Source organism: Lontra canadensis, unplaced genomic scaffold (genome assembly GCF_010015895.1).
Source record: "Lontra canadensis isolate GAN:19392208 unplaced genomic scaffold, GSC_riverotter_1.0 scaffold24, whole genome shotgun sequence".
NCBI lineage: Eukaryota > Metazoa > Chordata > Mammalia > Carnivora > Mustelidae > Lontra > Lontra canadensis.
The window spans coordinates 12,350,020-12,377,967 of record NW_022631018.1 but is presented as its reverse complement, the minus strand read 5'-3'; the positions used below and the strand labels follow the sequence as shown (position 1 = coordinate 12,377,967).

Here is a 27,948-nt window from a genome sequence, read left to right as displayed (position 1 = left end):
GGGTTGTGTCTGGGCTGCTACTCTATGGTTGTCCGTCCTCCTACGCTTCCTCTCTAGCCGCTCGAGCTCTATGCTCCGCGGTCGCGGGCCGCCCGCCGCCAGCCGGCCAGCGGGGAAGGGTGCGCAGAGGGAGGCGGGGCGGGAAGGCAAGAGGTGTCTCCTCCACCCGAGCGGCGGGAGACCCGAGCCGGCTCTGTGACAGCTCTTCGGCCGCCATGTCAGCGAGCGGGGCTGCAAACAGACTCGGCGTCCAGCCGTAGCCCTGCGTTCGCCTCCGACACTCAGGTGAGGAGAGGAAGAGCTGGATCCGGGGCGCCGGCCGGCTGGCGGCCGCCGCGGGAAACCCCCCGGGACCCCGTCGCTCCTCCCCCGGCGCCCCGCGCAGCTGCTGCACTCCCGGTGCGGGGCTGCCCGGTGCCCTCCGCGCTTGCCCGCGCGCCTCCGGTTGCTGCAGCCCGCTGTCTGTGCGGCGCTCGCCCCCCGCCGCTGCCCCGACTCCCCACCCCGGGGACCGTCCTTGTTTGCCTTCATACCTGTCCCCTCCGCCACCCCCGAGAACCGCCCGGGGTCTCCTATCCGTACCTCCCTCTGGGCCGGGATCTACCTTAATCTTTATTTTTAATTTGCGGGTTGAACAGATTTAAAGTTAAGGCTTTTAAAAATCAAGGTTTAAAAGCTTTAAAGCCCTTCGTAAGCTTAGAAGGGTTGCGACCTCAGGATGCTTATTTTGATCCCTGTGTAAACTTACTCACAGGCGTACTGTGGCGTGCAGTTTTGAAGACCCATTCCAAAGCCTCTAAAAATAGGACGCTCTAATGGAAATTTTGGCAATTTTTTTACCGATTGGGCAATGTTAGGAGACTCGATTCGTTGAGAGTGATTCCGGGGTTTAGGGATTATACTCAGAAAGAGATTTACCCATTACTCTTTACACCAGGGCAGGAAGCTGCAGCCAATCAACACCCCCATTAAAATATGTGCAATCCTTTCTGCTTACTCGACTGGGAGCGTAATTGAGCTTGGTATTTATATGCACGAGGAAAAGGTTTCTAAGGAATGTATCACCTGGCAAATTGAAGTCTGAAGATTACACTCAGCTGATGAATCTCAAAATTGGTAAGGAAATTGACAGGCAAATATGTGTGGCCTTTTGTGGATTATAAATTTGCTAGGACACCTTAGAAAGTATTTCAGCAACTGTTGTGGAAGCCTTGGGGACTCCTTGGTCCAAATTTCCTCAAATTCTTTTTTTATACTGTTTCCCCATTGACAGTTTTCTAGAAGTGACTCTTGGATCCTCTGGACACCTGAGAAAGCTTTTCCTCTTCTTTCTTTTTTTCTTTCTTTCTTTTATTTTTTTTTAAGACTTTATTTATTTATTTGACAGAGAGAGAGATCACAAGCAGACAGAGAGGCAGGCAAAGAGAAAGGGGGAAGCAGCTCCTGGCTGAGCAGAGAGCGGATGCTGGGCTCATCCGAGGACCCTGAGATCCCAAGACCCTGAGCCTAAGGCAGTGGCTTAACCCACTGAGCCACCCAGTCGCCCCACCCCCTCCATTCTTTAAAGAGCTCTCTCCTCTAGACCCTTTTAAAAAATATTTTTATAGATTCAGAAATACAGTAATTTTTTTTCCTCGAAAGCCCTGGAGGCCTGAGTACTTTTAAAATCAAATAAAGAAGAGATATGTCCTATGCTAGAAGAATAAAGGGTTTGCTTTTAGAAATGTGTTGTTTCTCACGTTTAAAATACTCTTCTAGGGGCGCCTGGGTGGCTCAGTGGGTTAAAGCCTCTGCCTTTGGCTCAGGTCATGATCCCCGGGTCCAGGGATCGAGCCCCGCATCCGGCTTTCTGCTCAGCAGAGAGCCTGCTTCTCTTCCTCTCTCTCTGCCTGTCTCTCTGCCTACTTGTGATCTCTGTCTGTCAAATAAATAAATAAATAATCTTTTAAAAAATAATAAAATAAAATACTCTTCTAAAAAATCACGGTGCAAGGTATTTATTTTTAAATATGTTTTCTTATTCCATATGGTTTGTGGACTAAAGGTAGCCCATCTAGCCCTAGAGAAATTGTTTCTTATTTTGCTTTTGAGCTGTGTTTTTTTTTTTCTTTCCTTTCTTTCTTCTTCTCCTTCTCCTTTTTTCCTCCCTTAGTTTTGGACAAGAGAATTAAGTTGTAAGTATTTCCTTTTTATAATGTTAGTGGTTGGTTGTGGTTGAGGGTGCTTGAATAATAAAGATAAGATCTTATATAGCTTTCTGGGGCCCTAGGTACTGGAAATGAAAGAAACTTTAATTTCAATTTAAAGATGTGATCAACATTCTGACCTACTTTATTAGAAACATTTGGTTTGTGTATTTCCCACCTTATTTTCTTTTTTTTTTTTTTTTAAAGATTTTATTTATTTATTTGACAGACAGAGATCACAAGTAGGCAGAGAGGCAGGCAGAGAGAGGAAGGGAAGCAGGCTCCCTGCTGAGCAGAGAGCCCGATGCGGGACTCGATCCCAGGACCCCGAGATCATGACCTGAGCCGAAGGCAGAGGCTTAACCCACTGAGCCACCCAGGCGTCCCTCCCACCTTATTTTCTTAAGAGATATAATTTCTGCATCCTGTGCTATTTTTGCCTTTTCAAAGTCAAGTAATCTTTCTTTAAAATGGTATTAGGGCAAAGTGATTCTATTTTTACATTGTTCTTAAGTTATTTTTATTATAATATCAATGGATCCAGAAAAGAAAATGCTGCTTTTTCTTTGGCTTTTATTTTTATTATTTATTCAAAGATTATTTATTTTAGAGGGTGCATGGGAGGTAGAGCACAGGGAGAGAGACAGGAAAAGAAGTGGACTCCCCGCTGAGCAGGGAGCCCCACATGGGTCTCTACCCTCACAACTCCAAGATTATGACCTGAACCAAAAATAAAATTTGGAGCCCAGCTGACGAGCCACCCAGGCACCCTTCTTTTGGCTTTTATTTATTTAAAGATTTTATATATTTGAGAGAAAGACAGTGAGAAAGAGCATTAGCGAGGAGAGGGTCTGAGGGAGAAGCAGACTCCCTGTGGGGCTGGGCACCTGATGCGGTACTCGATCCCGGATCTCCAGAGTCATGACCTGAGCTGAAGGCAGCCGCCCAACCAACTGAGCCACCCAGGCACCCTATTTACTTATTTTTCAGATTTTACTTATTTATTTGAGAGAGAGAGAGTGAGTGAGCATGAAAGAGAGTCAGAGGGAGAAGCAGACTGCCTGCTGAGCAGGGAGCCGGATGCAATACTCGATCCGGGACTCCAGGATCATGACCTGAGCCAAAGGCAGTTGCTTAACCAACTGAGCCACTCAGGCGCCCCTTCTTTTGGCTTTTAAATGGCAGTCATGATTGGGAAATGTCAAGTGATAGCTCATGTTTGCTATGAGAACTAAAGGTGTGAGTCTATAAGCATTGCTATAGAGACTGTAGGTCTGTAACAATCCAACTGTAATGCAAGCCATATGAGCAATGTAAAGTCTCCTAAATAAAAAATAACAAATTAAAAAGTGAAATTAAGAGGTGCCTGGGTGGCTCAGTGGGTTAAAGCCTCTGCCTTCGGCTCAGGTCATGATCCCAGAGTTCTGGGATCGAGCCCCGCATCGGGCTCTTTGCTTGGCAGGGAGCCTGCTTCCGTTCCTGTCTCTCTGCCTACTTGTGATCTCTGTCTGTCAAATAAATAAATAAAAAATCTTAAAAAAAAAAGTGAAATTAATAATCTATTTTATTTAACCCATACAGTTGTAGATGTAATTGATTTGGTAATAATGAGATATTTTGCATTCTCTCATGCTTCATCTACAAAATCTGGTTTTCGTACTTAGAGTGCATTTGAATTCAGACCAGCCACATTTCAAGTGCTCAGTAACTACATGTACATAGCAAATGGCTAGGACCTTAATGGGCAGCACATAGCAATACGATAACGGTATGATTTTTTTTAAAAAGATTTTTTTAGAAAAGGATTTTATTTATTTATTTGACAGAGATCACAAGTAGGCAGAGAGGCAGGCAGAGAGGGAGAGGAGAAAGCAGGCTCCCCGCTGAGCAGAGAGCCCAGTGCGGGGCTCGATCCCAGGATCCTGGGATCATGACCTGAGCTGAAGGCAGAGGCTTAACCCACTGAGCCACCCAGGTGCCCCTTTAAGAAAGATTTATTTATTTATTTGACAGACAGAGATCACAAGTAGGCAGAGAGGCAGGCAGAGAGAAAGGGGGAAGCAGGCTCCTTGCTGAGCAGAGAGCCCAATGTAGGGCTTGATCCCAGGACCCAGAGACCATGGCTTGAGCCGAAGGTAGAGTCTTAACCCACTGAGCCACCCAGGCACCCCAACTGTGTAATTTTTAAGATGTCTTCCTACTCTGAGAGTCTGGAGTAAATTAGGGGGTAAGTTTAAAACTCCATTTCCTAAGGTGCTGTGATACTCGAACTGAGAAGTTTGTATGGCAGGAAGAAGGTTCCAAGAAGTCTCTTCCTCTTAGTGTTGACTGTATTCACACTGAGGAGGATGAACAGGTGCATGTTTCCTGAGAGTTGTAAGATGATTAGAATGCTCAATCATTTCCTGGGCTGTCATTGTTACAGTTATTGAGGTCTGCATGTCAACAGTGTGTCAAGGCCTGTGTGAGTCTCTATTTCCTTTACTTGTGGCTGTGAAGGAGGGAGAACTTGAAGACCTACAGGAAGACTGACCTTTACTGTGAACAGGTAGAGTTCCTGCTTTTGTAGACTTATTTTCTGAATGAGTTTCAGATGTGGCTTAGAATTTTGTAAATGTGCTCCTCTCTATGATGGCATTGCTTGTCAAAGGAAAGAGAAAATCTTATCAGCAAAATTCAGAAAGAAAGGGTTTACTTTTTGGCTCTAAAAGGCTGGGAGCCTGATTACTAGCAAACAACGCATGTGTGGTGGTTTAGATAAATTTAAAAGGAAATATGGCACTATTTAAAAACAAAAAAAGATTTTATATATTCGAGAGAGAGAGAGAGAGAACTGGGGAGAGAAGGGAGGAGAAGTGGACTCCCCACTAAGCAGGGAGCCCAAGGCAAGGCTCAATTCCAGGACTGGGGGATCATGACCTGAGGGAAATATATTGCACTTTTTATAGAAAACTAATGACTTGCTGGCTAGGTATGTGCTTTAGGTTGTTTTTGCAGTGGGGTGATTGGCATGGAACCATCTCTTGTTCAGCATTGTTAAAACTGAAAGATTAGTCTGTTGGAAAACTAATTCTGCAGTTAACTGACTTCAGTGGGATCAATGGGACCCATCATTATTCCTATCTCGACTTGTATATTCTTTTTTTTTTTAATTTTTAAAAAAAATTTTTTTAGAGAGAGCAAGAGCAAGGGAAGGGCCAGAGGGTAAGAGAATCCCAAGCAGGTGCCATGGCGAGCTTGGAGCCAGACATGGGACACCATTTCAGGACCTCGAGATCATGACCTGGACTGAACTCAGAAGTCACGTGCTTAACTGACTGAGCCACCCAGGTGCCCCTAGACTTGTATATCCCATTAAACTTCCCTAAATACAACTTTATTTGCACTGTTTACATCTACATTGACTATTAAAATTCGGTGGCAAAATTCACCTGAAAGATTTAATATTTAATATAATCTAAGAGAAATGCTCCCTCCCCAACCTTTATGGCATAAAGAAATCTTAAATTACGTGGTCAGTAAACAAAATTCCTTTGTAAAGTCTGGTCATTGTAGATCTGGCATATATTAAAGGATCAGAGATAGACTTGGGGAAGGAGAAGTGATTGGATGGTGCTTGTTTGGTGAGACATCCGTGCACATTATAGTAGGAGAATGTGGTGTTTTTATTTGTATTTAAATCTAGATGACTGTCCATTGACACCATTTTAATCGAATAAGAAAGATAATATATTTTGTTCCTATAAATTAGTCTTGGCAATTTTTTAAAAAAATTTTGAGGACGAGTAATTGAGAGTTTGGCAGTTCTCAATTTTTATTTTTATTTATTTATTTTTTTAAAGATCTTTATTTATTTATGACACAGAGATCGCGAGAGAGGGAACACAAGCACAGGGGAGCTGGAGAGGGAGAAGCAGGCTCCCCGCCGAGCAGAAAGCCCATATGGGGCTCGATCCCAGAACTCTGGGATCATGACCTGAGCCGAAGGCAGACGCTTAACTGACTGAGCCACCCAGGTGCCCCAGCAGTTCTCAATTTTTTTTTTTTTTCACTCATTTGTCAGAGAGAGAGAGTGAGCACAGGCAGACAGAATGGCAGGCAGAGGCAGAGGGAGAAGCAGGCTCCCTGCTGAGCAAGGAGCCCATTGTGGGACTCAGTCCCAGGATGCCGGGATCATGACCTGAGCCAAGGGCAGCCGCTTAACCAACTGACCAGCAGTTCTCAGTTTTTAAAGAAGATCTTAAATGATTGAAGTGGCCTCTCCATGGATTTTATTTTTATTGAGAAATTCTACTCACATAGTCACTGTGTCTGTGTCTTGCTACTGTTGTGGAGCATGCTCTCTGAGGCCCTGAAGAGTCACACAGGCTTTTTTGTTTATTTAGGAATCATTCCCTTGGGGGAAATTATATTTTCTTTTAACCAGGGAATACTTTTTGTTTTTCACGCATTTGAAATAATTTATCTGTAATATTTTTAAAGAAGTACATCACTAGCCAATTATACCTCAATAAAAGAGAAAGGAAAATCATGTCTGAACATGATAACGTCATGTAAAACTTTTCTGAATCTTATAATAACTTGAGATTTCTTAAATTGTTCAATCGCTGTTGTGAGATTCTGCTGTCTAAAGTATTTGGAGATAGAAACTTAGTAGTAACACCCTGCTCCTCCCTGCCCTCTCTTAGAACTTCCTCTTTTTCTGTCATCATTAGCCATGTGGAAAGGAAAGATAGTAATGTGTCTGTCAAAATACTGACAAATTAAGTTTATTTTTCCGTTTGACTGTAGGAAGAATGCTGAAGCAGTAAGCAACAAATACTGTCACCTTTATTGACATTTGGTCTTTTGACATTTTAAATGACAATACTTAGGCAATTTTAGGAATTAGCAATATTTTCTAATTGTTGTATCTGCTAAATTCTCTTATGAGAATACTTAGCCTGTTTTTCCTGGAAGACCGCTACCTAGCTGAATAATTACTGGCTTTTTTTCCTCTGTTAAATACATCTAGAAAACTCAGTGCATTCAGTGGTTGTGGTTTTCTAATTAGAACGAAGGCAAACTAACATTTTAAAGCATCTTTTATGCTAGAGACTTTGAAATAATTTCCTTAAAATATGTGAACTTTATGATAAGATACAGAATGCTGTTGTTTCTGAGTATTTCAGAGCATACCACTTACATTTTATTTTTATGCGTACATTGCTTTTCTTGCTACTTTTCTTTTTTGCAGGTAATAAAACTGTACAACTATATCTCAAAAAAGTTTTTAGAGGAACTGAAAAAACATTGCTTAATATTTTTCAATGAGAACTTTTTTTTTTAAAAGATTTTATTTATTTTCTTGACAGAGAGACAGGGAGAGAGGGAACACAAGCAGAAGGAGTGGGAGAGGGAGAAGGCAACCCCTTGCTGAACGGGGCCCAGTGTGGGGCTCATGCTGGGCTCTATCCCAGGACCCTGGAATCATGACCTGAGAGCCAAAGGCAGACGCTTAATGACTGAGCCACCCAGGTGCCCCTATGAGCACTTATTTTTGTGAAAATGTATTTTATTTATTGGAACCTAGTGGAGTTATTTCTTTTGTACCAGATTACTTCCTTCAGTTTTTCTTTTTCCCCTGCTTGTGGAGCATGAAGATGGTTTAGTTAACTCAGGTCTTAAAAGGGTTCATACCAAAGTAGTTGTGATTTCCTCCCTCAAGTTCAACTCAGAAAAGAGTTAAAGTTCGTGGAAACTATGCTGATCAGTAGTAATTTTTTTTTTCCTGGAAAAGGCTTTATACTCATTTGTGACTTCTTAATCCAAATTCAGTCACCAGGCTTTATTTTCTTCAACACCTTACAAAGTAATCACTTCCTTTTGCTCCAATAGTTAAAAAAATTTGTTGTAATGTTGTGGAGTTCTTTACCATCCCAGTTAGAGCTATGCCTGTAGCATTGGGAAAGCAATGTAAAGAACTAAAATTAGCGACAAGGTCGTCTGACTTCCTTATTTTAATCCTATAATACAGGTTTTGTGAATGAGGAGAGAAAAAAATGGTTTCTCTTCTTAGTCTTAGATCTGAACTCCAGCTTAAAAATTGATCTCCTAGGTCTTCTATCCACCAAAGCTCCTATTTTCACAAGCCAGAGAAAGACGTTTAACATTCACCTAAAGTAAAAGAACATTTAATTCGGGAGATAGTTTTTAATTATATTAAGTGGCCTCTTTTTTAATTATAATTTTGTGGATTTTGATGCCTAATGGCTTTATGTCCTTTTTCAGCTGTTACCTGGGGAAAATGTAGGGATTCCCTAATGAACCCCAACACGGCTTTGACCTTTGTTAAAATGGCTTGCCTTCCCTGACAGCTTCAAAGAGTATATTCCTATGCATGCAAAACATGAGCAAAAATTCTGTTCCAAGAACACTTATGGAGGCTGAGAAAACAAATATTCTAAGAATGTCTGTCTTATAACTAAAGCTTCCATACACTTGTATAGTACTGTGTATTTTGTCTAACCTTTGCTGTAGAGTTTCCATTCTGTTCTAGCTCCTCAGAATATGTGAAAAGATAACCAGAATGCCCCAAAACTTATTCTGCCTTACCTCACCTTTTGGTTTCTGTTCTTCTATGGAAAATTCAAAAGTCAGAACAGGTCATGGTTTATTAGAGACGAAGTCGGGGAGGAGTATAAACCCTAGTCCTTCCCTCTTTCCTCTCCTTCCTTCTCCATTACAAAAGTAATCATGCTCCAAAGAGAAAATGTAGATACATTTTAACTTGAGGAAGACATGGTTATTCAAAAATTAGTATTTTTTCTGTAGTTGAAGTTAATAAGAAGCTTTAATTTAGAGTCAGAATCCATTGGTCTCTCATGCTACTTAAGATGTCAGATGGATTTGTCAGGAAGAAAGTGAGTACAAGTATACTTTGAGTACACAGACATAGGCCATACTAGAGTGTATTTAATAGTATTTCTTTTTATCATATATGTTTTCTTCAGGGATTATTCACCACTGAAATAAAACATCTTTTTTTTTTTTTTAAAGATTTTATTTATTTATTTGACAGTGAGAGATCACAAGTAGAGAGGCAGGCAGAGAGAGAGGGGGAAGCAGGCTCCCTGCTGAGCAGAGAGAACCCGATGCGGGGCTCGATCCCAGGACCCTGAGACCATGACCTGAGCCGAAGGCAGAGGCTTTAACCCACTGAGCCACCCAGGTGCCCTGAAATAAAACATCTTTGAGGGAAATTGTATTCTACCAATAATCTTTTATTAATTAATTTATTTTTCTACCAATAATCTTTTAAAGCACCCTAAAGTATCCTTCTCCAGGACAATTTTTTTTCTCTATTGGCTTATCTTTTTAGAATTTGTAACCTAGAGTAAACTGCCTTGCCCTGGCATTCTTTCTTTTCCTAAAACCCCATCAAAATACATTCTCTTGAATAACTAAAAGAAAGCATATTCCCCCCCCCCCTTTTTTTTTAAGATTTTATTTATCTGGGGGAGAGCAAGCAAGCAAAAGAGCAAGAGCAGGGGGGAAGGGCAGAGGAAGAGGGAGAGGCAGACTCCCCCCTGAGTAGGGAGCCCAATGCGGGACTCAATCCCAGGACTCTGAGATCATGACTTGCGCTTAAGGCAGACACTTAACCTTAACCAACTGAGCCACCAAAGGCACCCCGAAAGCATATTCACTTTTACACCTGTCTTTTTTCCTGCCTCTCTACCAACTTTCAGTGTGCTCTAGATCATGTCACTATTAACCAGACAAAAATGCACAAGTCTGGAGTTCTTGATGTGCTTGAACTGGCTAATGGTGGGAGGGGTGGTGGCAGAAAGCAATTGACAGTACAGAGGAGTAGAAATTGAGGGCCGGATCATGGGATGCTGGGAGTGGCCTATGGAGATGTTGGGGGCTCATCTGAGGTGCAGAGATTGCTTTGGTGCCAGTAACAACATAAAATTGGTGATACTGGCTGCACTGGCCAGACAGTATGATGTCACCAGAGATCATTGAGACACGAAGAAATACTTATTCCACAAACGTATCAAGTCACTGTTTTTATTGTAAAACACCAAGTACTCGTTTTCAGCAGAGAAATCTGCCTCTGATATGCAGGATGGATTGAAAGGGCTATGTGAGGGGGCGCCTGGGTGGCTCAGTGGGTTAAAGCCTCTGCCTTCAGCTCAGGTCCTGATCCCAGGGTCCTGGGATCGAGCCCCACATTGGGCTCTCTGCTCAGCGGGGAGCCTTCCCCCTCCGCCCCCGCCTGCCTCTCTGCCTGCTCGTGATCGCTGTCTGTCAAATAAATAAATAAAATCTTTAAAAGAAAGAAAGAGGGGTGGCTGGGTGGCTCAGTGGGTTGGGGCCTTCAGCTCTGCCTTCGGCTCAGGTCATGGTCCCGGGGTTCTGGATCGAGCCCCACATCGGGCTCTCTGCTCTGCAGGGAGCCTGCATCCTCCTCTCTCTCTGCCTGCCTCTCTGCCTACTTGTGGTCTCTCTCTGTCAAATAAATAAATAAAATCTTAAAAAAAAAAAGAAAGAAAGGGCTGTGTGAGACAGTGAGAGCCTTAATTAAGAGTAAATATGTCAGCCTGAACTCATTTTGAAATTTTCCTAGTAACTTTGGAAATGACAGAATTAATGAGTTTTTACTTCTTGTTCAAAAGAAGAATAGAAACTAAGCTAGAGAACTCCTGGCTTAGGTTTTGTGATTTAAAAATAGTGTTAAAATTGTGTTGAATGGGGCTCCTTGGGTGGCTTAGTGGGTGAAGCCGCTGCCTTCGGCTCAGGTCATGATCCCAGGGTCCTGGGATCGAGTCCCGCATCAGGCTCTCTGCTTCGGCAGGGAGCCTGCTTCCTCCTCTCTCTCTGCCTGCCTCTCTGCCTACTTGTGATCTCTGTCTGTCAAATAAATTAAAAAATCTTTAAAAAGAATTGTGTTTGATGCTGTATGGATTATGTTCTTTATCCTAGTTGAGTTCATTACTTAATATTACTGATAATCCATATGAACCTACACGTTACAGTATACAAATGCATGTACACACTACAGTATACACGTGTGTGTACACACTACAGTGTACACGTGCATGTACATGTTGCAATATTCATACACATTTTGGTGAATAATTTTGAAATATGGTGACTTGTGAATAAATCCAAACCTAGCACTAGGTCCTGTCAGGTTAATGGCTAATGTTTGAGCCCATAGGTGAACGATATCATACTAAATACTGTGAGAAAAGCAGTGGAAATCAGTTTTCACCTAAATATTTGATGAAAAATACACATCATAGGTATATTTACATAATTTTATTTTTTTGAAGATTTTATATATTTATTTGACACAGACAGAGAGATCACAAATAGGCAGAGAGGCAGACAGAGAGAGAGGGGGAAGCAGGCTCCCTGCTGAGCAGAGAGCCCGATGCGGGGCTCCATCCCAGGACCCTGGGATCAGGACCTGAGCTGAAGGCAGAGGCTTAACCCACTGAGCCACCCAGGTGCCCCCATAATTTTATTTCTTAATGTTATGAACAGCTGTATGTAGATTTGTTTTAGTTTTCTAGACAGGGAAAGAAAAGTACATGAAAAACTTTGTTGTTTGGTATAATTTATAAAAGTTCAGTAAATATTGTATAGAATTTTATTTTTTTATTTTATCAGAATTTCAAATGCCACCTTTTGGACTTAGGATTTAGTGAATGTACAGGGATGGATTCTGTAACAGTTGAGATGAATTCATTTCTAAGATCTGTAACGTTCCTCAGTAGAGGTCTATACTTTATGCCCTTGAAAAATGGCTTTGTAGGAACTCCTGTTTCTCTAGGTTATTCGCAGATATTTCAGGCAACTCTTTGATGGTTCTAAAATAGAACAAAAAAAAGCAATGGCTGTCTTCTGAAATGGTGAATAAACACACATCCCAAAAGGAAGAAAACCCTCAATATATTATATGAGATAATGTGTATCAAAGTGATTACCTTCCCTGGGGTGTGGCATACAGAAAGCACTTAGTAAATGGTGTGTTTTGTTTTAAATTTGCTAAGCTTTTGTGATAACCTTGTATTTACTTGTATTATTTTCTTTTTAAAGAGGTGAACAGTATTAGTATTTAGATTAATGGTAGCATTATTAGTGATTTTTTAAAAATTGCTCTTGATTCTACTTTTTTAAGATTTTATTTATTTTAAAGATTCTTTAAAAATTTATTTGACAGAGAAAGAGAGAGAGAGATCACAAGTAGGCAGATAGGCAGGGAGAGGGGGACACAGGCTCCCTGCTGAGTAGAGAACCTGATGCAGGGTTCGTTCCCAGGACCCTGAGATCCTGACCTGAGCTAAAGGCAGAGGCTTAACCCATTGAGCCACCCAGGCATCCCAATATTTTATTTATTTGAGAGAGAGAGAGAGAAAATGTACATGAGGTAGAGCCAGGGGGAGGGGCAGAGGGAGAGGGAGCGAGAGGATCTCAAACAGACTCCCCGGTGAGTGCAGAGCCTACGCAGGACTTCATACCAGAACCCTGAGATCATGACCTGAGCTGAAACCAAGAGTCAGATACTTAACCGACTGAGCCACTCAGGCACCTCGTGATTAAACTTTAAAAAAAAAAAAAAAATTTGAGGGGCACCTCGGTGGCTCAGAGGGTTAAAGCCTCTGCCTTCGGCTCAGGTCATGATCCCAGAGTCCTGGGATCGAGCCCCACATTGGGCTCTCTGCTCAGTGGGGAGCCTGCTTCCTCCTCTCTCTCTCTCTCTCTCTCTCTCTGCCTACTTGTGATCTCTGTCAAATAAATAAATAAAATCTTTAAAAAAAATAAAAAAAATTTGAGTACAAAAATATATATTTAGGGCGCCTGGGTGGCTCAGTGGGTTAAGTCTCTGCCTTCAGCTTAGGTCATGATCTCAGGGTCCTGGGATAGAGCCCCGAGTCAGGCTCTTTGCTCAGCAGGGAGCCTGCTTCCTGCCCCCTCTCTGCCTGCTGCTGTGCCTACTTGTGATCTCTCTCTCTCTCTGTCAAATAGGGAAAAAAAAAAAAGTTAAAACATATCTTTAAATATGCAAAATATAGAAAAGTGCCAAAAAAGAAAAAAAAAAATCACTTGTACTCCCATTGACCAAGAAAAGGAACTGGTAACAGTTTTGTGTATTTACTTTCAGTCTCTGCAGTGTGTGAACACAGTTGAGATCCTGTGATGTGTTTCAGATTCTACTTCACTCATTGTATAGTAGATTCATAATGTACATATTTTGTGACTTTGTAACACTTGGAGTATAAGCTGCTGAGGGAGTTGCTCCTCTGTCATTGAACATTTAGGTTGTTTCCCGTTTGTCACTGACTGCCACAGAGGCCTTGCACAAACTATCGAACCACTTTTCCCCTTAGTTTTTGCATGTGTAGATGGGGGAAATGATTACTTCATTGGAGTTACAAAGATTAACTGAAGTAATGTGCATGGAATTATGCAGAGCAGTTCCTGGAACAAAATAAGCCTTTAAAAGGATGCCTCCACGTCCAGCTTTGTGCATAGAAGATCCCTCCCCCCTTCTTTTTTTTTTTTGTTGATATTCAGAGTATTTATTTCCCATCAATCTTCAGAAATAAAACTACTAGGTCTTAACTGTTTTGATATTCTTGCTACATATTGTGAAGTTATTTTCTGATACATTGTGCCAATTTACATTCAGACTGAGGGGCCTGTTTCAATGTGTATTTCATTGAACCCTTACCAATACTACATATTTTGTTTTTAAAAATCCATGTACATTTTAGGGAGCCTGGATGGCTCAGTGGGTTAAAGCCTTTGCCCTCGGCTCAGGTCATGATCCTGGGGTCCTGGGATAGAGCCCTTCATTGGGCTCTCTGCCCAGTGGGGAGCCTGCTTCCCTCTCACTCTGTGCCTGCCTCTCTGCCTACTTGTGATCTCTGTCTGTCAAATAAATAAAAATTAAAAAAAAATCCATGTACATTTTAGAGGTAATAAGTTGCCCATTGTAGTCAGGGAAGACGTTTTATAAAAGACTAGTATGGAATAAAGAGCGATGGGTTGCTGAGAGACTGGTAACAAGTCTTGGGAGTTGGGATTTGAGCTAAAATACAGGCAGTAATGAGTTCAGGAGGCCTCCTGCTACTCCTCTTGCTTTCCCCAGCCAGCCAGTCAGTGTTCTCTAAAAACTCCTGGTCTTTGTACCTGTATTTTTTTTTTTTAAGATTTTATTTATTTCTTTGACAGAGACCACAAGTAGGCAGAGAGGCAGGCAGAGAGAGGAAGGTAAGCAGGCCCTGCCAAGCAGAGAGCCCGATGTGGGGCTCAATCCCAGGACCCTGGGATCACGACCTGAGCCGAAGGCAGAGGCTTCAATCCACTGAGCCACCCAGGTGCCCCCTTTGTACCTGTATTGAAGTGCCTGTTCTATCCCACCTGTCCTTCTTGTCCATCTATCTAATATTTTGATTTATTCTTAATCTCCTCCATGTCTTTTCCTGTCCAGGCGCCTGCCCGGCTAAAACAACAGAGCACAGCAGAGTGTTCTCGGCCGGCAGGCTCACTTGAGGAAGAAAGAAGGTGACTGAGCCCACCAAGTTTAGTAATTACCAAATTTACCAAACATATAAATCAGTATACCTCCCCAGAGGTGAGTAAAGGAGTCTATCAGGAATGGGGAAGGTTTCTTTACTAACACAACCTCATTTTTTGTATTAACTGCCACATTCCTAGTGATTAAAAAGAAAAAAAAAATTAGCATATGTTCAAGGCTTTTTAAAGTTTTCTTTCTTTCTTTTTTTGAAAGATTTTTTTAAAAGATTTTATTTATTTATTTGAGAGGGAGAGAATGAGAGAGAGAGAGTACAAGAGGGGGAAAGTCAGAGGGAGAAGCAGACTTCCTGCTCAGCAGGGAGCCCAGTGTGGGACTGGAGCCTGATGCGGGACTCGATCCTGGGACCCCCCAGGATCATGACCCGAGCTGAAGGCAGTTGCTTAACCAACTGAGTCACCTAGGCACCCTAAGAGATTTTATTTTATTTTATTTATTTTTTAAAAAGATTTTATTTATTTATTTGACAGGCAGAGATCACAAGTAGGCAGAGAGGCGGGCAGAGAAAGAGGGGGAAGCAGGCTCCCCGCTGATCAGAGAGCCTGATTTGGGGCTCGATCCCAGGACCCTGGGGTCAGGACCGGAGCCGACAGCAGCGGTTTCAACCCACTGAGCCACCCAGGCACCCTAAGAGATTTTATTTTTAAGTAATCTCTACACCCAACATAGGGCTTGAGCTTAAAACTCTAAGGTCAAGAGTTACATGCTGTACCGACTGAGCCAGCCAGGCGCCCCTACATGTTTTCTGAGTATAAAAATAATACAACTTACAATTCCATGAAAAGACAAGTAATCCAGTTTAAAAATGGGCAAAGTATCTGAATAGACCTTTCTCCAAAAAAAATATGCACATGGCCAGTAAACACACGAAAAGATGCTCACTAGCCATCATGGAAATGCAAATAAAAACCACAATGAGATAACTCTTTGTATTTGAGATGAAGAAATTGGAACCCTTACACGTTGCTGGTAGGAATATAAAATGATGTGACAACCGTGAAAAATGTGGTTTCTCAGTAACTTAAACATCAACTTAGCATATGACCCAGCAGTTCCACTTCTAGGTATATACTGAAAAGAATTGAAAACAGGTGTTCAAGAAAGAAAAAGTTTTGTATGGGAATGATTATATCAGTATTATTCACAATAGCCAAAAAGTAGAAACAACTCAAATGTCCATCAGCTGAGGAGTGGATAAAATGTGCTATGTTGATACAATGGAATATGTTTTGGCAATAAAAGAAATGAGGTATTGAAAATATGTTGCCACATGGATATATCTTGAAAACATTATGCCAAACAAAATAAGCCAGGCCCAAACCACATACTGTATGATTCCGTTTATATGAAATATTTAGAGTAGACAAATCCATGGAGACAAAGTAGATTTGTGGTTCAGTGGGTGCCTGGGGTTGGGGGGAGAGGGAGCGGAGAGAATGTAAAGTGACTCTTTTTTTTTTTTTTTTTTTAAAGATTTTTTATTATTTATTCACTTGACAGAGATCACAAGTACACAGAGAGGCAGGCAGAGAGAGAGAGAGAGGAAGGGAAGCCCGCTTCCTGCCGAGCAGAGAGCCTGATGCAGGGCTCGATCCCAGGACTCTGGGATCATGACCTGAGCCGAAGGCAGAGGTTTTAACCCACTGAGCCACCCAGGCGCCCTTGTAAAGTGACTCTTATTAGGTGTATGTGTATGAGAGAGTGGGGAGATCCTTTCTGGAGTGATGAGAAAATATTCTAAAATTTCTTGTGACAGAGTTGCACACCTTTGTGAATATACCAAAAACAGTTGAATTGTACATTTTAAATGTGTAAATTATACAGGAATGTGAGTTATATTTCAATAAAGCTATGATTTTTAAAAACTCAATTGGGAAAAAATGCATGTTTATCACATAAGATGTATAAAATACAGAGAAGTGCAAAAAGGAATAAAGTGAACTTATTAGAATGTTCATTTTGATGAGCTACAAGAAAATAATATGAGCTTATTCAAGGTCATCACAATTAATACCATTTTCAAGTTGCGATCAGAAATCGAATTTTTACAGAGCAGTGAACATCATATTAGATTGATGCTATTTTAATTTTATTGTTTTTTAAATTAATTTTTAAATTTGTTTTGGTTTAATAGTCATATTGGAGTCATAAGCACATAAACATTCTGTTTTTACATATTTGGGATTATAAGTAAAAATAAGATGTCATGTCAGTGCTTAAGGACCATCATAATTATTATTATGTTTTTTAAGTGAAAACGTTCAAGAAAAATATGGCATAAATAGTTACAGTTGAAAGGGCCCATGTTTTTATTGCTGAGCAAATTAAGACTCAGAGAGATGTCTTGCCCAAGCTTTTCAAACAAGCTGTGAACAGGGCTTGGATTAGATCGCAGATTTTACTACTCGCAACCCCATGTTATTTCTGCTTTATCACTTTCTTCTTTTCCCCAACTCCCAGTCGCTACTAACAGCTTGTCTTTTACTGTTGTTCCATGCACATGTGCTCTGTCTCCTCAAATAGAGTGAGTAGTCCTGGAGATTACACTTCTTAATTCTTTGATTAAAAAAACTCAATCTAGTAAATTTGAAAAATCTAATCGGCTTTATAACCTGACTCATGAATCAGGCACCACCGCACCTAGCAAGTCGAGGGAAGCTCCGCAGATGGGAAAGGCTTTAAAAAGCAGGACAAGGAGGTCATACACAGAAGAAAGGATTATTTCAGATGAGGTCACCTTTTTGGGGGGACATAACTCTTTTTATTTTTTACACGTAAGGATCTTACTAGTGGATTACCTCAAATTCCTTTGGGAGATAGATTGCCTTCTTAGCACTGACCAGAACATTCCTGATGACTGCATTTCTAGGGAAGGTTGGAACTGCAGGCAGGTGAGGTTATGAAGCTCCAGTTTGGAAACTTGGCCTAAGTGAAGCCGTTTTGGGCCTGTGGTTTTCTTTTTAACCCTTTTTTATCCTGTTCCCTTTTCCCCTTCTGCCTGGCGGTTTGTACTTCGTAGGCACTCAGTAAACTATGTTCATAAAAGACGTTAACTTTGCCTTTAGGAAGCCATGAAAACATGGTCTTCAGAATTCAAAGGAGCACCAGCATGGAAACATTTGGAAGTCTTGTTCTTTTTTTTTAAAGATTTTACTTATTTATCTGATATAGAGAGAGATCACAAGTAGGCAGGGGTGGGGGGAAGCAGGCTCTCTGCCAAGCAGAGAGCCCGATGCAGGGCTTGATCCCAGGACCCTGAGATCATGACCTGAGCCAAAGGCAGAGGCCTAACCCACTGAGCCACCCAGGCGCCCCTGGAAGTCTTGTTCTAACAAGAAACAAGTAAAGTAACTTTTTTACTTTAAAAAGCTTAAAAGATTGATTTTGGTTTTTACCTTTTTAGAAAATAGCCTGCCCTCTCTTTTTAGATGGGACACTGCCAAGTTAATGCTTTCTCTGAAGGTTGCTAAAGTGGACATTGTCCTTTCAGTAGAGAAAAAAGCATGTCCTAAGGAAATAATTAAGGTGCAAATGTTTTTGTGGTTCAAACCTTTTCAAAATCGGCAATTCATATGAAATAAAGACTTAAGTAGCACAAAGAAATCCTGCCACACTGTTCTTATGACTTTGTAGTTTTTCTCCCACCACATTCCTTCTTTCTGTCTCCTGCTTTTATCTCCTTCTGCTAATTCTTTTTGTAGACCCTCTGACCCTTCTTCGGGTCATTTTTGAACTAACTGTAGGGTTAGGTTACTTCCAACCTCAGTAGTCTCGGTGATATCCTGTACTCCATCCACTTTTTTTTTTTTTTAAGATTTATTTATTTATTTGACAGAGATCACAAGTAGGCAGAGAGGCAGGCTCCCTGCTGAGCAGAGATTCCCCTATGCGGCCCTTGATCCCAGGACCCTGGGATCATGACCTGAGTGGAAGGCAGAGGCTTAACCCACTGAGCCAGCCAGGCTCCCCTCCATCCACTACTTTATCCTTATTATGCAAATCATCATATGCATATCTCCACTTTGACTTGAATCTCTGAGGTTACTCTTATTATTTTATAGTCTTTTACCTTTAAAATTTCAGGACAGTCCTATTAATAAAATGATGTCTTAATTTCAGTAGGGCCAGTCATGATTCTTCTTGGAACCAGTTTTATTCTATTTGTTTCAAAGATTTTCATTTTGCCATTTATTTATCTAAGCTTTTTTTTTTTTTTTCTTCATTTATCTGACAGAAAGAGACAGTGAGAGAGGGAACACAAGCAGGGGGAGTGGAAGAGGGAGAAGCGGGCTTCCTGCTAAGCAGGGAGCCCGACGTGGGTCTCAGTCCCAGGACCCTGGGACCATTACCTGAGACGAAGGCAGATGCCCAATGACTGAGCCACCCAGGAGCCCCTCATTTTGCCTTTTAAGTGGGCATGGAATGCTCTTTATGTTTTTTCCCTCATGAAGAAAGCCAGTCAAGAATGTGAGAAGGTGAACCTTTCTAGTAAAATTGTAGTTGAAGAGGGAAAAAATGGACAAGCTTTAAGATAAATTTGATGTTGGTCTGGTTCCATCTGTCTCATTTCTATCTTCGGGAAAAAAATTAACAGTTCTTCTGTGTTTTCTTTGAATATTTAACCTTTCTTTAATTTGCGTAACGTGAGCAGTAAGGGTTTATAATTACAGGCTCACAACTTTTCTGGGTCAGAAAGTACAGTAGCCCCTTTAATTTTGTTGCCTTTTGTTGCTGTTGTTTTTACTAATTCATGCTGCTTTTTTGGAATTTGCTGACTTGTTCTTATCATATTTCATCCTTAAGAGACAAAAGTACTCTCTGTTTGGAGTTTCTCCTCCATGTCTGTTTCCTACCAGATAATATTTCTGGGTTTTTTTTGTTGCTAAATAGATTCTAAACATCATCTTAAGTGATGTGAGCATTTTTTTCCTTAGGTAAGAGGTGGTAAAAGAGCGACATTAGTATTTTGGTCCAGCTGAGCAAGGGTTTATAAACACCTGTGGGTCACCTCAGTCTCTGTGGAGGGCACAAGAAGTAACACATTCTCTTGCTTCATACCCTTGAATTCCACTCGGGGAATAATCTTCATGCGTGAAATAACTCATGGAAAATCCCGAAGCAATAAATAAGCCAACACAAGACCATATCTACTAGATACTTTTTAAACTATAGTGCCTATTTCATTTAAAGAAGTTTTTGATGATGTGTATGTAGAATTTATGTCACTGATTATCTCAAACTACCTCTGGACTTTTCTCAGCCCAGATAATAAAGACTCACAATTTCCTCTTCTTCTCCTGACTTGTCCCAAGGCCTCGTCCTCAGCACCTTGCTCCGGTTCCACCATCCGCGTGGCCCTGGGAGGCCACACGCACTCTTGAGCCCCTTAGCCTAGGTTCAAGCCCTAATTCCCACTGCCGTTTGGCCTCGGATGAGTTGTTTAACCTATCCATGCCTGGGTTTGTTCCCCATAAGCTGGAGGCGCTAATAGTGACCGCCCGACAGAAACACCGTGAGGATGTGAGGTAATGTACGTGTGACGCAGGGTGATCCCCGTGTAAACGTCTGTATTTATTCTCCTGCTCTGTTATGACGCTGACTCCTGACAGCAAACATTCTTTGATGTCATGTATTTGAACCTAAAGATTTTTTTTTTTTTTAGTTTTGTGGGGTTTTTAAAGTCTGCTCTAGAATATCTGTTTTGTTGCTGTTGTTGTTTAAAGATTTTATTTATTCATTTGACAGAGACACAGTGAGAGAGGGAACACAGGCAGGGGGAGTGGGAGAGGGAGAAGCAGGCTTCCTGCTGGACAGGGAGCCGGATGTGGGGCTCAATCCTAGGACCCTGGGATCATGACCTGAGCCAAAGACGGACGCTTAACCAACTGAGCCACCTGGGCGCCCCTCTAACATCTGTTTAAAAAAAAAAAATAGCATCTGCCTTTCCTCCCACCCCTGATTTTGGGAGTGGATTGGTGTTACCAAAAAGGGCACATTTATCATCCTTTGACTTTGCAGAGCCTCAGTCAGCTTTTATTCTTTCCATTTTCTTTCTATTAAATATTCATTAATCATGTCTTGCTGCCTACCAGGTCTTGTATGTGTGCTCTCCACTAGCTTGTAGGTTCTTCTCAGAGAGGGGTTCTGTCCTGTTGGTGATGGTGACAATTATAACAATTACTGAACATGATGTCATGTGGCTTGCTGTCACTAAAAAAATTCATTTGCACAAGAAGTCAACAAGACAGGCGTTTTAATATTGCAGTTAGAGTATAAAGAATGACTGAAAGTGCCATTCAGCATTTTATCTGCTCTTAGTAATCTGCCAATACTTGATTATTCTCAGGCTTTCCCAAAACAGACTTACATGCTGAAGGAGAGTGTGTTCATTCAGCAGACAGTCCTTGACGGACTGTCCTGCATTTTGCACTGGCTTAGGCACTAGGAAGAAAGTGGCAGTGTATGGTAATTAACAGTGCACACTCCAAATTCACATAGATCTGGGTTCAGATCTCCGTCCTGCTACTTACTTGCTACATAAACTAGAGCCAGTTACTTATGTCTTTGTTTCCTCATCTATAATAGGAGAAAAATAGTAAAGTTTCTATGAGAATGAAGTGAAATAAGGTGTAAAGTGTGAACACAGTACCTAGTATTCATTAAATGTTCAATAAATATTACATATTATCAAGAGTTATTTGAGGAGGATAGGGTGGGGGCAGCTATCTAATGGTCTTGATTTTCCTTTTTTTTTTTTTTTAAGTCCTCTCCACCCACAGCATGGAGCTGAATGTGGGGCTTGAACTCATGACCCTGAGATTAAGACTTGAGCTGAAATCGAGTTGGATGCTTAGCCGACTGAGCCACCCAGGTGCCCCCAATGGGCTTGAGCTTTAACTGTCACATGGAGACGGAAAAGGAATCTGTCAAGACTGAGCCAAGGAACCCAAGTAGGGCATTGGTGCTGAGAGCTCCACATACAGCCAGGACCCTTGATGGACTGGGGAATAGGGGTAGTAATCTGCCTGATAGGAAAGGGGAAAGTTTTTCTGTTTCTGCCTTGACATTACATTGAAAGGAGCAGTTTCCCTGAGACATTGTAACCATAAGTCTATTAACCCTGAGGTTTCGGGTTCATATGAGTGCTTTCCTCAGCTGAGAATTAATATAAAAACTGGCCTTGGGGGCACCTGGGTGGCTCAGTGGGTTAAAGCCTCTGCCTTCGGCTCAGGTCATGATCTCAGGGTCCTGGGATCGTGCCCCACATTGGGCCCTCTGCTCAATGGGGAGCCTGCTTCCCCCATCTCTCTGCCTGCCTCTCTGCCTACTTGTGATCTCTCTCTCTGTCAAATAAAGAAAAAAAAAAAGTTCCTTTAAAAACAAAACAAAACAAAACCAAACAAACAAAAAAAACCTGGCCCTGGCTGGTAACACAACCTGGGAGGCCTGGAAAAAAGCAAAAGCAGTCTGGAACGAGTGACCCTAAATCAGCCTACACGAAACTCCCACCAATGAAACCCCTCACTGCAGAGGCTCAGAATTAAAAAATTACAAAAAATGATGAAATCTCAAAATGTAAAGTAATCCACCATGGGTAAGAGTCGACAGAAACAACAAACAACACATTTAGATTCCCCAAAATTTAAAAGAATGAATATTTTTTCTTTTTTTAAGATTTTTATTTATTTGACAGAGAGAGAGAGTACAAGTAGGGGGAGCAGCAGGCAGAGGGAGAGAGAGAAGCAGGCTCCCCACTGAGTAGTGAACCCGATGTGGGGCTTGATCCCGGGACTCTGGGATCATGACCTGAGCCGAAGGCAGTTGCTTAACCAACTGAGCCACCCAGGTGCCCAAGAATGAGCATTTTCTGACTTTAAAAATGCGGGATAAGAAACATGGAAAAAGATTGTATGAAAAAATTAGAGACATTTTAGATAGTACTCTATGTGCCTTCTGGAACTAAAAGATAGTCACAGAAATAAGCTGAATGGACAAATTAAGTATTAAATTATACACAGGTAAAGAAAAATACTTCCACTGGATATTGTGAGTATTCTTTTAAAGATTTATTTGTTTGAGAGAGTGAAAGTGGGGAGCGGCAAAGGGAGAGTTAGAAGCAGACTCCCTACTGAGAAGGAACCCAACGAGGGGCTCAGTCCCAGGACCGTGGGATCACAACCTGAGCCGAAATCAAGAATCTCTTGCTCAACCAATTAAGCCTCCCAGTCGTTCCAGGATGTTGTGAATTTTGATTATGAATTCAAGCCCCTGATTACAGTACAGAAATCTAAAGAGAAATTATAAAAGAGGTTGACTGATACAGTTGAGATAGGAAGAAAACCTAATTAATGTACATCCAACAGAAGGTAGAGGAGGAGAGTAACATTAGTGGGGGAGAGGTTATCTTTAAGGATATACTGATGGTTTACCAAAATTGATAAAACATGGACTCTCAGATTTGGAAATCACACAGAGTCCTAAGCAGAGTAAATACAACTAGATTTCCATTTAGAACGGGATTTTATGACTGCAACTATTTTCCAGAGCGGTCTTAATATATCTTTATGGATGACCTTAGTAGTCTCCCATACGTCACCTCATCTCATTCTTACAACAAAGAAATCAAGACTCCTACAGCTAAACTAATTTGGGGACAATTACCCAGCTAATAAGTACAGGCACCTGTTTTCAAATGGAAGAGGGAACAAGTCCAAAATCAGAATATTGCTTCGTTTTGTTCCATTCTGCCTCTAGTGTTCGCTTCATGCTTTGAGGTGGAACTTCTGGTACTTAGGAATGATGGGGAATTATATTCTTGAATACAGTAATAAACTGTACTGAGTTTCTGCATTTTTAATTAAGATTTAACATGAGCAGTTGCCTGTTTAGTGATGCTTTCCTTGCATTAAAAAAAAAAAACAAAACACTTTGGGGCGCCTGGGTGGCTCAGTGGCTTAAGCCTCTGCCTTCGGCTCAGGTTGTGATCTCAGGGTCCTGGGATCCAGCCCCACATCGGGCTTTCTGCTAAGCAAGGGGCCTGCTTCCTCCCCACCCTCTGCCTGCCTCTCCACCTACTTTTGATCTCTCTCTCTCTCTCTCTGTCAAATAAATAAATAAAATCTTAAAAGAAAACAAAACAAAAAACCCAATCGGCCAGGGGTGTCTAGGTGGTTCCCTCAGTGGAGCTTCCACTCTTGGTTTTGGTTGAGGTCATGATCTCAGGGTTGTGAGATCCAGCCCGGTTTTGGAGTCCGTGCTGGGTGGAGAGTCTGTTTCTCCCTCTGCCTGTATCCCTCCCCCACCAGCTCGTGCGCGCTCTCTCAAATAGATAGATAAAATCTTGAAAATGACCATCTTCTACTTCTTCTTCTTCTTCTTTTTTTTTTTTTTTCTTGACAGAGAGCGAGATCACAAGTAGGCAGAGAGGCAGGCAGAGAGAGAGGGAGAAGCAGGCTTCCCCGGCGAGCAGAGAGCCCTATGTGGGGCTCGATCCCAGGACTCTGAGATCATGACCTGAGCAGAAGGCAGAGGCCTAACCCACTGAGCCACCCAGGCGCCCCTGGCCATCTTCTTTTGAGGCTTAAATGTGGATTTCATTCTTGACATGGAAATAGGAAGACTTTTGTAACATTTAAAGTATATTCATCAGAAAAGAAATGAATGCATAAAAATATTGAAAAATGTGGGCACCTGGGTGGTGCAGTTGGTTAAGCATCCAGTCGACTTCCACTTTGGTCATGGTCTCGGTTGCATTAGATGGGGCCCCTTGGGGCCCTGTGCTCAGTGTGAGTCTGCTTGGGACTCTGTTTCTCCCTTCCTCTGCCCCCCCACCAGGTGTGTGGGCACGTGGGTGCACACTTTCTCCCTCCTTCTCTCAAATCAATCTTAAAAAATATTGAAATCTGTTTTTGAGTAAACTAAAATTAATCCCTGAACATTTTTTCACCATCAGGAAGACAGGACTTTTGCCATTTACCAACATGCTTTTTCTACATACCTTAGTTTAAAAGGACAGAGAGAAAAGAGCGAGCAGTGGTCAAGGTGTTCTCTGACTTGCGAAGACTAATTCAAGAGGCCCCAATGCCCAATTTTCAGACATATTCCTCTATCTTCCTAAATGGATTCTATTAACTGTTACAGTACTTTGCACACAATAGATATCTAAATATTTGACCGACTCCATACCAAAAGGAGCTATTGTTTTTGTCCCTTTTCTACTGTTGCTAATTGAATTACTGTTTTCTAAAAATTGAGCACATTATATATGGATTTAAATTTGAGAACATTGGTGTCTTTCTGAAGGTTTCTTCATAGCATTAAAAAAACTTTTAGTTCAAAACATCCATTTACATCCCTCATGCTTCCTTCCCTGAGTAATTTGCTTCCAGGTGCTATTTCTGTCCTATTTGGTCTTTGTAATTATACACTTTTCTTCCTCAACCAATTCTGCCCACAGATATGGTAACAACCACACTGACTAGATCTTCATCGGTATCTCCATATCGTATTCCCATCGCAATTTCTCAGAGTCCCCTCCTGGGTCCTTGTCAAGTATGTGGTTGTGCAGATGTACTCCATCATGACTGTAAACAACTTTGACCGACATCGAGATGCAGAATCAGAGGGTAGAAAGCTCCCCCAGACCACCCGTTTTCCTCATACATCCTGTGTGTCTGTACCTTTTTTTCCTAATGATGACCTCCCCCAAAGAACGTGCCACACACACTGTTTTAAAACTCAGTTTCTTTTTCCAGATTTCTGCCAGATCCTGTGAAGATATTTTTTTATATATATGGAAATAATTCAAGGAAGATTTTGTATAGTGAGGGTGGCTGTACTGTGTTAATACTTTTCTGAAGTTTCTTCTGGAAATAGAATTTTCTGAGTGGAATATACTTACAAAGGAGTTGTGTGGGAAGATAAAATTTTTTTAAAATTAGAGAGAGTTAATTTAGCTATAGCTATGTTCAGGGAGTGCACTTGAGAAATAATTTATTCCAAAATACTGCCAATTAACAACAAATTGAGTATTCTTAGAAAAGATACTTCATTTCTTACATACTTTAGGAAAAGATGTAAGATACAGTTCAAAATGCATTATTAATGTTGGAGATGATGAATCAGACTTTGCCACTAACTGATCTGAAATGAAATATGTGAAAAATAAAAGAATCCTTTTTTAAAGGTAGCCAGAAAAAATAAGAAATTAGAGAAAGATGAGGTTTTGGGGAGATAACCTTTTTTTTTTTTTTAAAGATTTTTTATTATTTATTTATTTGTCACAGAGAGAGAGAGAGAGAGAGAGAGAGAGAGAAGAGAGCATGAGCCAGGGGAGGGTAGAGGGAGAGGGAGTAGCAGGCTCCTTGGCAAGCAGGAAGCCCAATGTGGGACTCACTCCCACAAACCCAGGGTCATAACCTGAGCCGAAGCCAGACGCTTAATGACTGAGGGATAATGTTTTAAGATGTTTTCAAGCTTATAGAGAAGTTGCAAGAATAGTGTAAAGAATTCCCGTTTCCTTCACACAGATTCACTGATTGTTTCAGGTTTGCCCGTTTGCTTTATCATTGTGTTTTATGAACTCTGTGTGTATAAGTAAATGTATGTGTATATGTTTGTGTTACACAGACTTTCTTCTGAACCATTTCAGAGTACAATGCAGATATATCTTTTGGTTCTAAATATATTGGAAGGTAAATTTTCTAAGAATAAGGACATTCTCTTACATAACCATGGCATGGTTATCAAAGTCTGGAAATGCAGTGTTGATGTCATACATTATCTATTCTGTAGTCCATATTCAAATTTTGACAGTTGTCTTAATAATACATTTTGTAGCTTTTTTTTTTCCAGTCCAGAATCCCACACATCACACATTGCATTTAGTTACTGTGTTTTCTTTTATTTCTTTTTTTTTTAAGATTTTTAAATTTATTTATTTGACAGAGATCATAAGTAGGCAGAGAGAGAGAGAGAGGAGGAAGCAGGCTCCCCGCTGAGCAGAGAGCCCGATTTGGGGCTCGATCCCAGGACCCTGGGATCATGACCCGAGCCAAAGGCGGAGGCTTTAACCCACTGAGCCACCCAGGCACCCCTAGTTACTGTGTTTTCTTAGCTTCCTTTAAATGGACTATTCTCAGTCTTTCTTCTTTATTGATCTTGACATTTTTGAGGACAGGGCAGTTATTTTGAAGAATGTCACCAAATGATTGATTTATGCTATGAGTCTTTGTCAAGAACACCACAGAAATGGAATTACGTCCTTTTTCGTGAATCCCATCAGGAGCGTATCGGTTTGTCGTATTTTTGGTGATCTTAACTTTAATCACCTGTTCAAGGTGAAGTTTGTCAGATGGAACTTGTATCCACTCATTTTGACATCCATTAATGATTCTTGACTGAATTAGTTATACTGTGATGGTTGAAAAGAAGCAATTTTTTTTATAACCATTATCCTTTCTACATTTATTAATTGGTATTCTACTGAAGAAAGAGTTGTCTGTTCTTATCTGTCTATCTATCTATCTATCTATATAACCTATAAACACTTGGATTCCTGTCTTACTAGTAGATTATAATCTATTATCTTGATGCTCAAATTCTGCTGCATTTTGCCAGTTGGGAGCCCCTTAAGGATGTTTCCTTCATCCTTTTGACATTTCCCCATCTTTCTGGATTTACTGACTTTCTGGCTCCACAAAGTATTCCAAGTTTAGCTTGTACTTTCCTTTTTCCCCAGTCTTGGAATCAGCTGTTTCTTAAAAGATCAATGGTTCCTTTTGGTGGAGGTGAGCTTTATTTTTTTTAATTATTATTATTTTTAAAGATTTTTTTTGACAGAGAGTGACAGCAAGAGAGGGAACACAAGCAGGGGGAGTGGGAGAGGGAGAAGCAGGCTTCCTGCTGAGCACGGAGCCTGATGCAGGGCTTGGCCCCAGGACTGTGAGATCATGACCTGAACTGAAGGCAGATGTTTAACCAACTGAGCCACCCAGGCGCCCTGAGGATGGTCTTTAAAACCCGAGATCTGGGGGGTGCCTGGGTTGCTCAGTGGGTTAAGTCTCTGCCTTCGGTTCAGGTCATGATCTCAGGGTCCTAGGATCAAGCCCCACATTGGGCTCTCTGCTCAGCGGGGAGCCTGCTTCCCCCTCTCTGCCTACCCCTGTG

The 27,948-nt window shown here is 41.4% G+C and overlaps 1 protein-coding gene across 1 annotated transcript in view; it reads left to right on the top strand.

The window, feature by feature from the left end:
• The first annotated feature begins 4,409 nt into the window (after positions 1-4,409).
• Positions 4,410-27,948, top strand: part of CNST (consortin, connexin sorting protein) — a 105,811-nt gene continuing 82,272 nt past the window's right edge. The window contains exon 1 of the mRNA XM_032862871.1: positions 4,410-4,734. The gene's annotated coding sequence lies outside the window, so the exon portion shown is untranslated. The remainder of the gene's footprint in view (positions 4,735-27,948) is intronic.